At 32.6% G+C, this 15868-nt stretch overlaps 1 long non-coding RNA gene across 1 annotated transcript; it reads left to right on the top strand.

The window, feature by feature from the left end:
* The first annotated feature begins 6058 nt into the window (after positions 1-6058).
* On the top strand, positions 6059-14538 carry LOC132740069 (uncharacterized). The gene is made up of 2 exons (XR_009627097.1): positions 6059-6377; positions 13897-14538. It is a non-coding gene; the product is annotated as an uncharacterized LOC132740069 (long non-coding RNA).
* The last annotated feature ends 1330 nt before the right edge of the window (positions 14539-15868 follow it).

The following is a 15868-nucleotide window of genomic DNA, read 5'->3' as shown; positions in this document are numbered from 1 at the left end:
ACCCCAAAACTGATACATGAACAAAAAAATATAATACTTTAAAGCACATCATGCCTCAAAAAACAAATACTCTATATTTATTTATGAATGACAAACATAAGACTTAAGAGCATGTTAGATTTTACGTTAAGAAAGTAGCGTTTGTTGTGAAATTATTTGTTGTAAAAAGGGCAAAATATGAATAACGAAATAGTATATAGAAAAATAGTATTTTGACTTCCATACACAGTAACTATAATAAAAGTCATAATTGTGCACAGTACTCTATTATAATAGTAACCTTATGCTATACAAAATGAAATATTACATTAATGTTTAACATATATCATGTGTTTAATCATATACGTAATTCACGGTTATTATCAAAATATGGATGTTCATCATGCTTTAAATAATGTGTCAGATATATATATATTATACTTTATATACTTTTAAACGACCCTGTACCTAAATCATGTAAATACATGCCTCTGTTAATAATAATAATAATAATAATAATAATTTTATTCGGTAAAAGTGTACATGACATGGCAATGACATAATGATGCATAATGATACAATACATATAACAATAATCAAAATATTAAAGAGACTAGAAATATCACATGACATAAGTATACACCAAAATATAAATATATGAGCCATGTAGTGCCCAACAATACCAGGGATAACACAAAAAAGAGGAAAGGATTCCTCTTATTTCCATTGTGGTCCCTGATATTGGAGGCATGACACAGAAAGTATTGTTAATTTGTATGAAATTGAAATTAATTCTTTTACTAATAAGACATAAATTGCAATAATTTAGTTGAGATCACAATATATCACAGTCCAAGTTTGCATCACATTAAAATCACAGTTCAAGTTTGTATCACATCAATAAATCATGAAATAGTGCATCACAGAAAGAGTGTCAGTCAAACTGTAAAAATTTAATAAAAATATTATAAAACGTTAAATGTGCAAGCTAAAAATGGGTAAATTACTAAAGAACACAACATATGTGTGTTGTGCTTAAACTTAAGAATAAGTAAAATCTGGGACTCTATTAAGACTATTAAAAGATTCAAATACTATTGAAAAATAAACTAAAATTAACTGGCCATTAAATGGGCTTTGATGGCATGCTTGAAGGTGTGGGAAGATTGAATATCTCTAAGATTTTGAGGAAGGCCGTTCCATAGTGAAATACCATTAAAAGCAAAAGATTTTCTACCAAAGCTTCCTACGTTTGGTAAAGAAAATCGTCCTGTGTCACTAAAAGAATAGCTTACACAGGAATCTGATGTTGAAAGTGCAGACACTCTAGACCTGGTACAGCGGTCATGGACCTGATTAAGGGGTACAAAATGCTCCTTAAGGTATTTTGGGGCTGTGTCAGACTTTATTTTATGGACATGGCAAAGAGTTATCTGATCAACTCTTTTGGAGAACGGTAACCAGTTAAGAACTTTAAATTGCTCTGGCCCAACATGTGACCTGCTATCCTTATTCAAAACAAAACGAACCAATTTATTCTGGGTTGTTTGGAGCCTTTTCTTCCAATACTGAGTCAAACTTTGGTACCAAAAAGAACAAACATAATCAAAATGGCATTGAATTAAGGACATGACCAAGAGTTTCCTAGTGTGGAGATCCAAGAATTGACTTTTCCTATACAAGTATTTCAGCCGGGCATTTGCTTTCGTAACCACTGACCGTGCAATTTCTTCACAGGAAAGGTTCTGGTCCAAAGTTGCACCGAGATATTTAACTGAGCTGGTAGCCTGGATATTTATACCATTACATGAAATATTTAAATTGCCTTTTGACCTTAACCTTGGTTTTGAACCAAACAGAATAGATTCTGTTTTGCCAAGATGAAGTGAAAGCTTGTTATCGACAAGCCATTCACTAACATACTCCATCTCAAGTGATAAAAGAGATTCAATGTCGGAAGTACGTTTACCACACACAAGAATCCCAGAGTCGTCGGCATACAATACAAGTTTGTTTCTGACAACAGCCGACATATCATTAACATAAATTAAAAATAGAAGGGGGCCCAAATTTGATCCTTGGGGTACCCCACAAGTGACGTGAGCCTGGCTGGAATAAACACCAGATACCTGAACTAACTGTTGCCTATCTGAAAGATAAGATTGAAACAATCGGACAGCATCAGAACTGAGGCCAATTGCATTCAGTTTCATTAATAAAATACTATGATTGACCGTGTCAAACGCTTTCTGCAAATCAAGGAGAACCATTCCCACCATGTTACCTTTATCCATTTGAAATTTTACAAAATCAGATAAATGGATAAGACACGTGTCTGTAGAAAAACTGCGTCTAAAACCGGACTGAAAACTGTATAAAATCTTGTTCTTACTCAAATACCCTTCCATTTGATCATATATGGCCCTTTCAAAATTTTTCGAAAAAACACACAAAATAGACACTGGCCGATAATTACCGACTTTTATCACTTTTCTTATAAAGAGGGATAACCCGTGCATTCTTAAGATCATCGGGAACAAAACCCTGAATAATGGAGAGATTGACTATATGAGTCAATGGACATGCTATAACTGTTGCACTGTCCCTTAAGAACCTACTGGGGATACCATCTAACCCAGTGGCCTTATTAGCACTGAGCCTATTAAGGTAATTTAGAATTTTGTTCTCTGAAACAATTGAAAATGAAAAGCTATCTGGAAAAATACCTTTAGACACATAAAATTGTCTTACAAAAGATTTATCATATTAAAAACAACTTCTTGGTAATTTTTCAACTAATTTTTTCAGCAACAGTAGTATAAAAACTGTTAAATTTTTCAGCAACATTTAAAAAATCAAAGCAGATTTCTCCATTTATTTTTAAACCAATGTTACTAGAAGAACTAATACCTTTTTTCGATGGTAAACCAAGCTTTTTTAAAGATTTCCAAAGAGATTTGGAGTCAGATTTATTGTTTTCAATACTGTCTTTAAAATAGTTTTTCTTGGCATTGTGAATTAGAGACTGCGTATTATTTCTAAGCTCTGTAAAACTTTTATAATGATCTAACGTTTTATTGTTTTTATACAAGTTAAAAGCTTTGTCTCTGGCACTTATAGTTTGCAAAATGTCATCACTCATCCACGGTTCTGTCCGTTGTTTGATTCCAATTTCCTTTACAGGTGCACTTTTATTTAACACAGATAAAAAAATATGTTTAAAACTAAGCCAAGCTTCATTAACATTGTCACTGAGTATTACAGAACTCCAATCTGATGATAATAAGGATTGTTGAAAGTCTTCTCTGTTGTAATTTTTTTGAGATCTTATTTTTACAGTATTATGTTTCCCAATAGAAGAACGTGTTATTTTCCGAGTACAGAAAATCATGGAATGGTCACTCACAGAAATATCAACAACTCCACAATTTGAAATTTTATCTTTGTCTGAAACAAGAATAAGATCAATTGTTGTAGATGAAGAGTTCGAGATTCTTGTAGGATCTTTGATCAACTGTGTAAAATTGAAAAGTTCACAGAAAGATGTTAAACTGTTAAGAAGTGGGCATTTATCACCACAAAAGTTGGTATTGAAGTCACCGAAAATTAAAGATTCTCGCGTAAGAAAATCGTCACACGAATGACAAAGTGATTCTAAAACATTGTAAAAGTTCAGCTGTTTTGGCGGTCTATAGACGACTCCGCAAAGTATAGGTTTCGTTTTGGGCAGAAGGATATCGACCCAAGTAGTCTCCAGATCCGAGTGGTCCAGGTCATGCCGGGGGTTAAACGCTATGTAATTACGGATATACGCACAAACACCGCCTCCCCGTCCATCCTTCCTATCTTTTCGTTGAACAATATAATTAGGAATATGAATTTCAGAGTCTGGCACAGATGAATCCAGCAAAGTTTCAGATAAAAAAATGCCAGCTGGGTTATGTTTCCTGGCAAGTAAACAAATTTCTTCCAATTTCGGTATAAGACTTCGAGTGTTCAGATGAATAAAGTGTAAGCCACGCTTTACTTGAAAATTGTGACTGGTACTTGTAGAAGATTAATAACTATTGTCACTGTGAACGGGGCCTGGGCATGGATGTACATCACCACAGGGCAAAAGCAACACCTGGGCAGTGGACCTGGTTTTATTTATACCTGAAATGTGTGTAGTCTTCTTAGAAACACTGGTATATGAAGTCACAAAAGTCTGATAATAAACATGTTGTCCAAATCAAATGGAAAGTTCCGATGCCTTCGTAAAAAAGTGGGTGGGGTACAGTTCAATGTCGAAATTTTCACTAAAAACAATGTCACTAGTTCTTATGGTGACAGAGATGATGAATAAAGTTAATCTTATGTATTCCATCTTCAGTTCAGCACTGATGTAAAGTTATAAAATTAGAGTAAAACTTTAAAAGTTAGAATTTTAAAATATTTTTCAATGTAAACAAAGAACATGACTTTAGTTATCACACCACGAAAAACACATTAAAGATATACTATGCTCATCTTTGGGCAAAATACTTTAATGCAGAAGTTCATTGAACTCTAGGAAATTCTTCCTGATTATGTCTAAGTTGAATAAGGGAATGTATAAACTATGCTTGGCACGCAAAGCTGCATTCCCTGTAACTTACCGACTTAATTTAGTCAATCCTTATATAAACTGCCAGTTTTGTAATGACACTACATAATCATACAGTGATAACCTGATTAAAGTAAACGTAACAGATTTTTCTGTGTGCATTCAAAAGTTGATTATTTTACATTTCAAAAGAGACTGTATAGTAATTATCAGGTTTTCCAAATATCAAATTTAATGAGAAAGTTTCTTTTTAAATAAATAGGTATTTTACATGAGTAATTTAAGTTTTAATTTAAGATAAAGAGAATAGAAAAATTTCCCCTTAAGATTTCCCATTATTCCGTCATTTTTTAAAGTTGCGTAACTGGTGAGCCAGAGAATTTGTCATTGATAAGAAATCTATATCAATTGCATACAACCAAGTAAGTTATTAGTCATAAATGCATTTTAGACGCAGCCAGGCTAATCTTTTAAATTAGAAAAATTGTCTTAACATCATTCACAACCAAAATATCCGTCCAGTACTGCCATTATGAGTTTAGCAATGTCAGTCTAAACCATATTATTTTGTCATTGGTTATAAATTTGGCTGCCGCATAAATATCCTTCTGTATCAGGAATAGCTATTTCATTTCATTCCGCGTCATGAACCTTGATAGCTAAATGCTGATTCTGTTGCAGGGTTATTCCAACTTATCTATTTCTACATTTTTGTGCTTTCTTTATTATAAATTAAGTTTTTCGTTTTACCTAATAATTGTAGGATAAGAAGGCTATGAGAGGAAAAAACTCAGTTTATTTTCAATTTATCTCTGAGTATATTTCGTAATCCTTTCCTGCACTATTTAAAGTATCCAGTAAAATATGTAAGATGTAAAAAAACGTGTTAAGGCTACATTACTTCCTTTAAATTGTCTGTAATATCCGGCAATTTATTACATTGCAAATTTTATAGCTCGAATACGCTTGAACGGATATGAAATTCGTATAATTTTACAGACAAATACGATACTATAAATACGAGCGTTGGACTATTTTTCACGTTGGTTCCAATCTTAGATATGTATAACATAGATGTTGGAAACGGGAACCGAAACTATTTGAGGTGTGGTCTCCTTTGCTACGTATTCATCCATCATTCGTGAATTTTTCAAGCGGCGAGTTTCTAAAATAACTAATTCACCTATTTTGTAACGTAAAGCTGATAATTATGTTGTAGAAGCTTTTTAGGCCATGTATTTTGTTACTCGCAGCATGGAAAAATAGATACCCTCCTCTATCAACGGCCTCACGAGATATCGATTATCTTACGCTGCTAGCAAAAATACAAAAATCTGGAAACAAAGTGATCCCTCGGAAACATTAATCACAACAAAATTACGAGAGAATTGCAGACTCGGTTTGATTGAGTCTGTACATAAGCCTCGGAAAACTACTACAACATAATATTCTGTATATATGTGTATAGTTATGAACTTGATAATTTCACGGTAGACAAATACGCCCCGCTTTGAATTATGGGAGCCAACATATAAACGAATGGCTCCGCACATAGCCGACTGGTTCCCATCTCCAAAGCGCAGCGCATTTTGCACACGGCAACGCTTGGAGCCACGTTGACTTTGTCGGAAGAGTTTGTAAATGGAGTAAAACGGAGTTAATCGTGATGTTAATTTCGGCTGTTGCGTTGTTTATATTAACGTTGAAGTTTAAATTTGACCATCATCGTGAAGAATTATATCTTCTGTATTGATGGACCAAAGGATTATGTGGAAATATTGGAAATGGAATAAAATACATGGTGATGTTGATGGTAGGTGTGCGAATTTTTTCCGGTGAACATTTTTAACCAGGTTTTCCGAAGGAAAAAACTGGTTATTTGATTTAGGTATGTCGGTTCGTAAACAACTCCTTCTACATTTCTCAACAGATTTTGACCAAACTTTCACAGAAGCTTTGTCATCAAAGGCCCTGGGGCATGTTGTTGGGGTTTTGCGATTGGATAATATTTGACCTTATTATGGCCCTTTGTTTTTCTTCTCTATATAGAATATATAGTGAACAATTTCTTCTGTGCTGAACTCCTCCTACATTTCTCAACGGATTTTGACCAAACTTTCTCAGAAGCTTTGTTATCAAGTGCCCTGGCACATATTGTCGGGGTTTTGTGATTTGATAATATTAGACCTAATTATGGCCCTTTTTTTCCTTGTACATAATATATAGTGAACACTTCTTCTGTGGCAATCCTCCTACATTATTCATGTTTTACAGTGCACATATATGTAGTTACATTGTTTGTTGCTTGTATTTGTATTTCAAATACAACATATTTATCTTCAATGGTGATAACTGAAAACCTGGTTTCATGGCATTGCCATGTTTCTTGTTATCTTGTGTATTATTATAGACGTTGAAATATGATTTTAATAAATTATGATCTATGCATGTGCTGGGTTTGACAAGTATACGTTTTAATTCGATTTTAAACGTGTTTTAAGCTCCACACCTCAAGTGTCTGTGCAATTTATTATATAACTATCCTTTACATTTTATTTCATAATGACAATAACCATCCTTTACATTTTATTTCAGAATGGCCAATGAGATTGACAGTTTTCATTTCGTAATTTTAAATTGACAAATGAAAACTCTTCTTATATTCAGTTCTTTCCTGTAATTTTACAGGAAGTCAAACTGCAAACAGACCGGTCTCCGACCGGAAAAAAAGTGTATGAAACAAATCACAATGTCATCTAAATAAAATCGGGCACTTTACATGTAAATCGATTTATATTCATTGCTGTTAAATATGCCATTGATTGGCGACATTTTGTCATATAATAATAAGACTTTGAACAATGTTAGAATATAGAACTATGTAATTAGGGCACACATCAGAGATAAGATATCAGTGTCAAGTGTTTGATAAAGACCACATATCAATGTCGGTTGGGGTAGTTTAGATAAAGCGGGAAGATATCGACGTGTTGACAATGTAAACAAATATGTAGCTGAAACAATCGTTAACATAGTACTTATTTTACTACACGTACCTTTATATTACCTTTATATATAATAATCTTCTAAAAATAAATAAAGAGGCAAACATTTTAAATAAAAAAAAAAATAATTGCTTTCGTTGTTTGTCTTTATATAACAATCCGAGTGAATGACGCAGAAATGAATTTTGACCTAGTAATCTAAATGTAAACATATCAATAGTATATATAGCTTTACTCGTTTATAGATAAGGTAGTCTGCTTTTGTTTAAAATGAAATATTTGTCATAATGTTGGTGATATAAAGTAAATATAAGATTCATTGTATTGTGTAACGTTAATATTGCCCTCCCCCCAAAAAGTCAAATGCTATATACTTCTTGTTTCCTTCGTTGGGAATAATTGTGAAATAGTCTACGATTTGGAAGGTAGTAATACGCCGTACATAAATAAACGTACATATTTTGTTTTTTCCCATTCTTACATTATTTCAGACACGAGCGGCCATCAGAGTAGAACCACCGGCGTTCCTAAACATTTCTGTCTACAAATATTTGATAAATATACATGGTCAAATATAGAAAACGGTCAAAATAAAAATGAGCATTCAGTTATGAATAATTGCGCACAATATCTAAATGTAATGTCAATGTAGCGACATAATATGTCAAAAAATGCATTTTTGTGTTTCAAGGTTTAATCACGTAAAATGTAAAACAATTGACGAAACGAATCTAAAATATAAATAAAGACATACGAAACAACTCAAGTTAAGTTCACCTGTGATGCGTATTATCCAACAAAATCGATTGACCAAAGCAACGTTCCGCCCCGTCTCTGATGGCGTGTACGGTTCCCTGTTGATATTTAGACGGCTTTATATTGACATTGAACTTGATCAGCAGTTAAGAGAATTAATTAATCGTTCAATAAGATATAGAATGTTTATTTCAATTGAAAAAGACACAACAGAAAGTACCTACTCTTATGTGAATTTTAGTGTCAGGGGCAAGGCAAAGCAATGGAGGAGCTTAACAATAAAGTGTCAAACAGGTACTACGTAATGGAAGAAAGTCGTTTTTTTAATATTTGAGCAGCTAATTATGTTATGGATGTGTAATAATTACGATCATTTCTGGTGTTTTCTTTGCGCAGTCGCTTAATACACGTTTGACTGTATATGATATATAAATTTATGTAGCTTTAAAATAATTGTATCATATAAAATAACAGTAACGATGAAGTAAAAACATATGAAGATGTAATTTCGTGTTAAAATAAACCTGACGACTGTATTCATAACTGTATCTAGTCAAATTATTCAAATGTTTATCAATAAGTTTGATAAAAGTTCATAGCTAATTTTTTTATATTTCCAAATGATCGTTAGTTTGGTTCTGAAATTAGTGCGCCAATCGAACGATTTAATCACATTACATTCAAAATGATTGTACCTATTTGTATTTGTATTCAGTCACCTTAACAAAGGAACAAAGAATTTAAAACAAGCCACCCTTCGCTTTCCTCTGATTGTTTTCATTTCAAGGAAAGCCTCTTTTTCCTCTCCTTGAATATAATTTATCTAAAATGGCCTCACAAATTTGATGATGATAAAAACATACATAGCGATCAAACAAAATTATTGCAGAATTGAATTTTGAATTATCTAAACCAAATATTCATTTGTACCTCTTGAAATTAAAAATCCGTTACTGTGAGAATGTGATTAAAACAGTTCAGTTCAACAACATGCATGTTTCTGTTACGACATTGAGAATGAGTTCAGATTTGCAGCATATATTAGAAGAAAATAAACGTTCGATAATTTGCCTCGGTATTTGACTTGATATTTACTATATATAATATTATTTATAAAGATTTTTGACAGGTTATATGGCCCTATACATTATTGTATATAACGTTTTTTTGGAAATATTGCAAGCAAACGTTTATATATTGTCATTTGACTGTCAGGTAGTTTTATAACGAATTTAAAATACAGCAAACTTCCATTTTAGACGAAAAAGGATATTTTACATATTGACAGCATCCGTGTATATTATTAGTTATAAAGGTCGTTGACAGGTTATATGGCCCTATATAAACGGCTATTTGTAAATATAACCCGAGCCGTAAGGCGAGGGTTATATTGCAAACAGCCGTTTATATACGGCCATATAACCTGTCAACAATCTTTATAACGAATTTATAATACAGCAAACATCATTTTTAGAGAAAAAAGTAAGAGTTATTCATGAATCGACAGCATCCGTGTATATAAATCTATATAAACGTCACGATTATCCAATGAAAAATGACGTTACAAACGTGCAGTATTATAATATAAGTTATAAAAATTGTTGACAGATTATATGGCCCTATATAAACGGCTGTTTGTAAATATAGCGAGGGCTAGATTGCAAACAGCCGTTTATATACGGCCATATAACCTGTCAACAATCTTTATAACGAATTTATAATTCTGCAAACATCATTTTTAGAGGAAGAAGTAAGATTTCTTAATGAATCGACAACAGCCGTGTATTCTATTAGTTGTAAAGATCGTTGACAGGTTATATGGCCCTATATAAACGGTTATATTAAAAAAGCCGTTTATATATGGCCATATAACCTGTCAAAATCTTTATAACGAATTTATAATATAGCAAAAATCATTTTTTAGAAGAAAAAAGTAAGATTTCTTCATGAATCGACAACAGCCGTTTATATAAAACTATATAAACGTCACGATTATCCAATGAAAAGCGACGTTAAAAATCTCACTGTATTCCCTTAAAAAGATGTTTGCAGTATTATAAATTCGTTATAAATATTCCTGACAGGTTATATGACCGTATATAAACGGTTGTTTGCAATATTACCCTCGCCTAGCGGCTCGGGTTATATTTCCAAAAAACCGTTTATATATAGGGCAATTTTACCTGTCAACATTTTTTATAACTAATAATATAAACGCCACGATTAACCAATGAAAAGCGACGTTGCAAACGTGCAGTATTATAATAAAAAAAAATATTTGTTATAAAGATGTTTGGCAGGTTATATTGTTCTATATAAACGGTTGTTTGTATACATAACTCGAGCCGTTCGGCAAGGGTTATATTGCAAATATCCGTTTGCATATGGCCATATAACGTGTCAAGAATCATTATAACGAATTTATAACAATGCAAACTTATCTTAGTAGCGCTTTTTTAAGACGCTACTTAAGAGCAGTAATATATGTTATTTTGGTATTGGAGTGATATATCTGGATATACCTGCCAAGAGTTTAAAACCAGCTCGGGTGATGTTTTATCTCGGCAGATGATATATCCACATAAAACTCCAAAACCATAATAATAATTATATTACCCATCCCCTGCCGAGTAAGACAATTTTAAAATAAATCATTGCTGTTTCAAAAGGAACATCGAAATAAGCACTCTTTAGGGTACCCCTTCAACGGAAAAGGAATTCATCAGACCGTTCGCGCATCGTCACAGCGCATGTTGGTTACCACGTGGGGTATTCAAAGGGGATATTTGATGTGTATATTACCTGTCTGGCTCGGTTATACAAAAAGGGGGTATGGAAGGGAAATAATATAATTTCTAATTACAAATGCTTATTGTTTACATCTGTTTTAGATAAAGATATATATCGAGTGTTGGAATTTTTGTTCAATACTTGTTCAATGGACTAGTGAATACAACTACCCCTCTCTCGCAATATTCCTTCATAATAACTATTTTAATTCAACACTCTGTATGTTTGTGGTAAACACTGTTTGAACGTTATATATGTGACAATTTATCTCATAAACTAGAGATAATTATATAGGGTAAAGTCAACATTAATATCAGTTATATCGGTGAAGGGTTTCTGTACCGAAGGACATAGCAATTGTCATAAAATGTCACGTTTACAAGTAATGTACAAAAGGCAAAAAAGAAGACACAGAAAAAATCAACATAATTTTCGTTGGAATCACAATAATCAAAGTTTCGAAAAGAAGCAATTTGTGTTTTTACTTTTATTATCAGAAGTAACTTCCATATAGGTTTCAAGAAAGAAGTACAACGACTTACAGCAAAAACATAACACACAAAAAACACTACCAACAGCAATAACAGCAAACAAACAGAGACAAGTATAACAAGATTTTGTTACCAACGTCCTTCGCCTTGGGGAAGTTTTATATGAAGCATAAAATTGTGCTATTTCAAAAGATTGCGGTATGGATCTCAGGGCTTTCAGTCCAATATTATGATCGATGCTATATCTGCAAATGCAACAATAAATTTATTTAAGAAATAAAATGAAACGAGGTATTTAAAAATCTATCATGTTAAGTTTTGACCTCTTAGTGTGACCTTAACCTTGGAGGTAGGGATGCAGATGTTGTGCATGACATATCGTCTTATTATTGTTACTATTTGTGCCAAGTATTTTCAAAATCCCTTGAACTATGAAGAAGTTAAATTTCGGACATAAACTATACCCTATAAAAGTCTATGTTAATCTTTGACCTCTAAGTGTGACCTTGGAGGTAGGGACCCATGTTTTGCGCCTGACATTATTATCTTATCATTTTAACTATAAGTGCCAGGTATTTTCAAAATCCCTTGATCTATGAAGAAGTTATGGACGGACACAAAAACACCATATTACAGAATCTGTTAACCTTTGACCTCTAAGTGTGACCTTGACCTTAGAGGTAGGGATGCAGGTGTTGATCTTGACATATTATCTTATTTTTGTGACTATTTGTGCCAAGTTATTTCAAAATCCCGAAGAAGATATAGATCGGACATTAAATATACCCTTAAACAGACCATGTTATTTTTGACCTCTTAGTGAGACCTGGAACTATGAGGTAGGGATGCGGGTGTTGCGCATAACACATTGTCTTATTGTAGTGTCTATTTGTGGCAAGTATTTGCAAAATCTTTTGATCTATAAAAAAAGGGTTTTTTGACCGGAAAACCAAAATATCCCCCTTTTAAACGGGGACTATTTTTAATCTTTGTTTCTAAGGGGTAAACCTTGACCTTGGAAAGGTAAGGGGCCCGGGGTTGTTGGGGCATAAAAACTTTCGCCCTTAAAATTTTGTGAAAAAATTGTGGCAAGTATTTACAAAATTCCTTCAAAGATAAAGAAGTTATGGGCCGTACACAACATATACCCTGAAATAGACAATATTGACCTTGAATGAACCAGTGTGACATTGACCCTGGAGGTAGGGGTCTGGTTGTTGCGCATGACACATCGTCTTATTATAACATACATTTGTGCCAAGTTATTTCAGATTCCTTTCATAAATGACATAGTTATGGACCGGACATGAAAGTGTGACGGACGGACATACGGAGGGAGCCTATTTCTATATCCCTCTTTTTCCTTCGCAAAGGCGGTGAACAATAATAGCTTTAACTGTAATAAGATGTGTATGCCGATGATGTATGTTGTCAATCGCATTCACCAATTTACCATCTTCACTTGTTGCGTTATGAAATATAATTGTTTGTTGCATTATGATAATTTTCATTTTTTTTTGCATTGTCATGAGTATTAATACTTCATTTTCAATTATTTCAAAAATATTTGATTGCAAATTAAGTGACGATTGTGTTAAATATAAATGATACCGACATGTTTACCTTTAATATTTCAACTAATCATGTGTACATGTGTACCGTATACTAACAATTGAAAATACCATAGAGATAATTGACTGTTGATTAAGATCCTTTAGGTAGCACACCACAGTAATGTAAGCCACAGCTTCTAATGGCCAGGATGTCTTGGATATAGTGAATATTCTGGATTTAAATGACTGGTTGTCTTTAAAATGCATTTTCAGCATAAAATTTGTTTTTGTGACATCTAATATGATCACTGGCAAATTCGAAAACATGGCCAGAAATCACATGCTGTTGATTATGAATGCCAAGGCCGCCATTTTTTGTAAACATTGCTTTTATACAGCATGCACGGTAAAGAGAAGTCATTTTACAGGGGGGTACAAACTTTTAGCAGTAGCAAAAAATCTACAAGGTTGAGGACTAGTTTCTTTGTGATATTTTGCATGTATAGGGAGTTGCTAAAGCAGAGACGGTGTTCCTTTAGCCTGTATATTTGCAGATATTTTTTGCCAGAGGGTCGAAATGTGTTGTTTTGGGTCTCGGGCCACTGTAGATTTTGGGCTTCAACGGAATGAATTGCAAATTTTTTGACTGCCTGCCTATTGCAGATGGGATAATTTCTTTGTAGATTTGCAATCTTATGTCATATATGTTCTCAACAAAATGTGTTTATTTTTTCCAGGTTGTGTAGTTTGATATCAGAAATATTAGACGTATTGCTTGTAGGACATTGACGGCAGGAACTTGAAATTAACTGTGGAGTGCTACCTTAATGTTACCTAAGTACTACACTACAAGACCCAGTAGATAGTATATTGAAAAATAGAAAGACAGCTCAATAGATTGAGTATTGAAACATATCAAATGTAATGTACATTTGGTTCAGATTCAAGTGAAAGTAAAAGTCGTTATTGTTTCCAGAACTATTGTGTACTAATGAATAACAAACTATATTTTCAACCATAAAACAACATTAATATCATAAGGTTCAGATATGATAAATAAGATAAATAAGGTATTAAGTATCAAATAAAGTCAGGGGTCCAAAATTAAGAACACGCACGCGTCTCGGTTGTATCATGTATTCAACGGCTTGTCACATGATAGAAACAATAGATAAAAATAAGTATATAACTGTAACACCCGTCATATTAAATTAATCATTTTGTTTGACTTTGTGTAAAGAAAGAGGAAATTATTGAAAAGGAATATTATAAATAAGCGATAAATGTAAGTTGTTATATCAGCATATATGATATTTAATATTTACATATTCATTTATGGTATAACAGGCATTCGATTATTGACTAATTTGATTTGAATTAATTTTCGTTAAACATTTTTATATAAACTGAATTCAAAAAAACTTCAATTGTTTATGTAATGAAAGGAAATCAACATTTCCGAACAATTACGTGTCAAGTAAAATTATAAATCAATTGTACGCGTCACACACTCACGCACACAACCATATATGCACGCATACACACACAATCGCTATATGCCACTGCATAGCTGATGCTGCGGTTGCATAAATTTGACAATCAGGGCAAAACTTAGCATTAGATAACACCTCTTTCTCAACTGGGGGCTAAGATATCATTATTTACTCCATTCTAGTCTGCAATTATCATAATATATTGTTGTTTCGGAGCTTCCGAGGGATCACCCCTTTCCGAGACTCTATTTTGCTTTTTTTTTCATGCTGAGATACTATCTTGAATTAGCCAAGACGAATAGAAAAATACCCTGTCAAGCTCCATTTTGTGACCTGAAGAATATTAATAAACTTTTCATATAATTAATGAAAGGTTAAATATCTAAAAGATACTAAATAGATTCAGCCAATGAAAGTTGATCAAACAAAATAATCATGAACTAATCAATAATAATTCAAGGAATGTTATTATTTATCACTACGTAAATTCATATACATATTTTTTTTTTTGTGTGTTTTTATGTATGTATCAATAAAAGTAGTATTTTATTTTGATAACAAAATATTTCTGAATCATATAACTATTCACATTACTTTGAATGAAGTGGTATTTACTTTACAAAACACATTTGTAAATACCACATTTACTTGATGATATCGAACATTCGAAAGTAGCATATTTTTACAATGCTATGTATGAACAATTAAAAATAATTATTGAACTTTTGTTGGGGAAATGATGCACAATAAACATTTATTAAATTTGTATGTACCCATTTAATGAATAATTCGGTTCAAATTTAACATTAACATATAATCAGTTAAAACATTATTTGAAGGCACATTATACGCAAGGAATGCTTTTTTTCTCAAAAGCTTTTTATATTTGATGACCTGTTGTAGTTTTAAAAACAGTTACACATTAAAATTTTGTCAATTACTTGAACCATCTTTTGCTTCTGATGTCTATTAGTAATTAGAACTTTTAGAGTGACTTAGTATTTTGAATGGAAATCGAAATACTATCTACAACATTTAGGTTAAAAGAATCAAACGTTCCCATTAACTATCATTCCAATGTAATACACTCATCTTTCCGTTTCAAGTGAATGAAACCACTGTTCATTTCTGAGGCATAATGTGCCTTTCAATGACATATTAGGTTGTCCAATCATGTCCGAGGGATATGTCATCCCGGAGGCTTAGACACTCTCTT

This window comes from Ruditapes philippinarum, unplaced genomic scaffold (genome assembly GCF_026571515.1).
Source record: "Ruditapes philippinarum isolate M1 unplaced genomic scaffold, ASM2657151v2 ctg15568_1_1_1_1, whole genome shotgun sequence".
Classification (NCBI taxonomy): Eukaryota; Metazoa; Mollusca; class Bivalvia; order Venerida; family Veneridae; genus Ruditapes; species Ruditapes philippinarum.
This window is presented reverse-complemented; position numbering and strand designations above follow the sequence as displayed.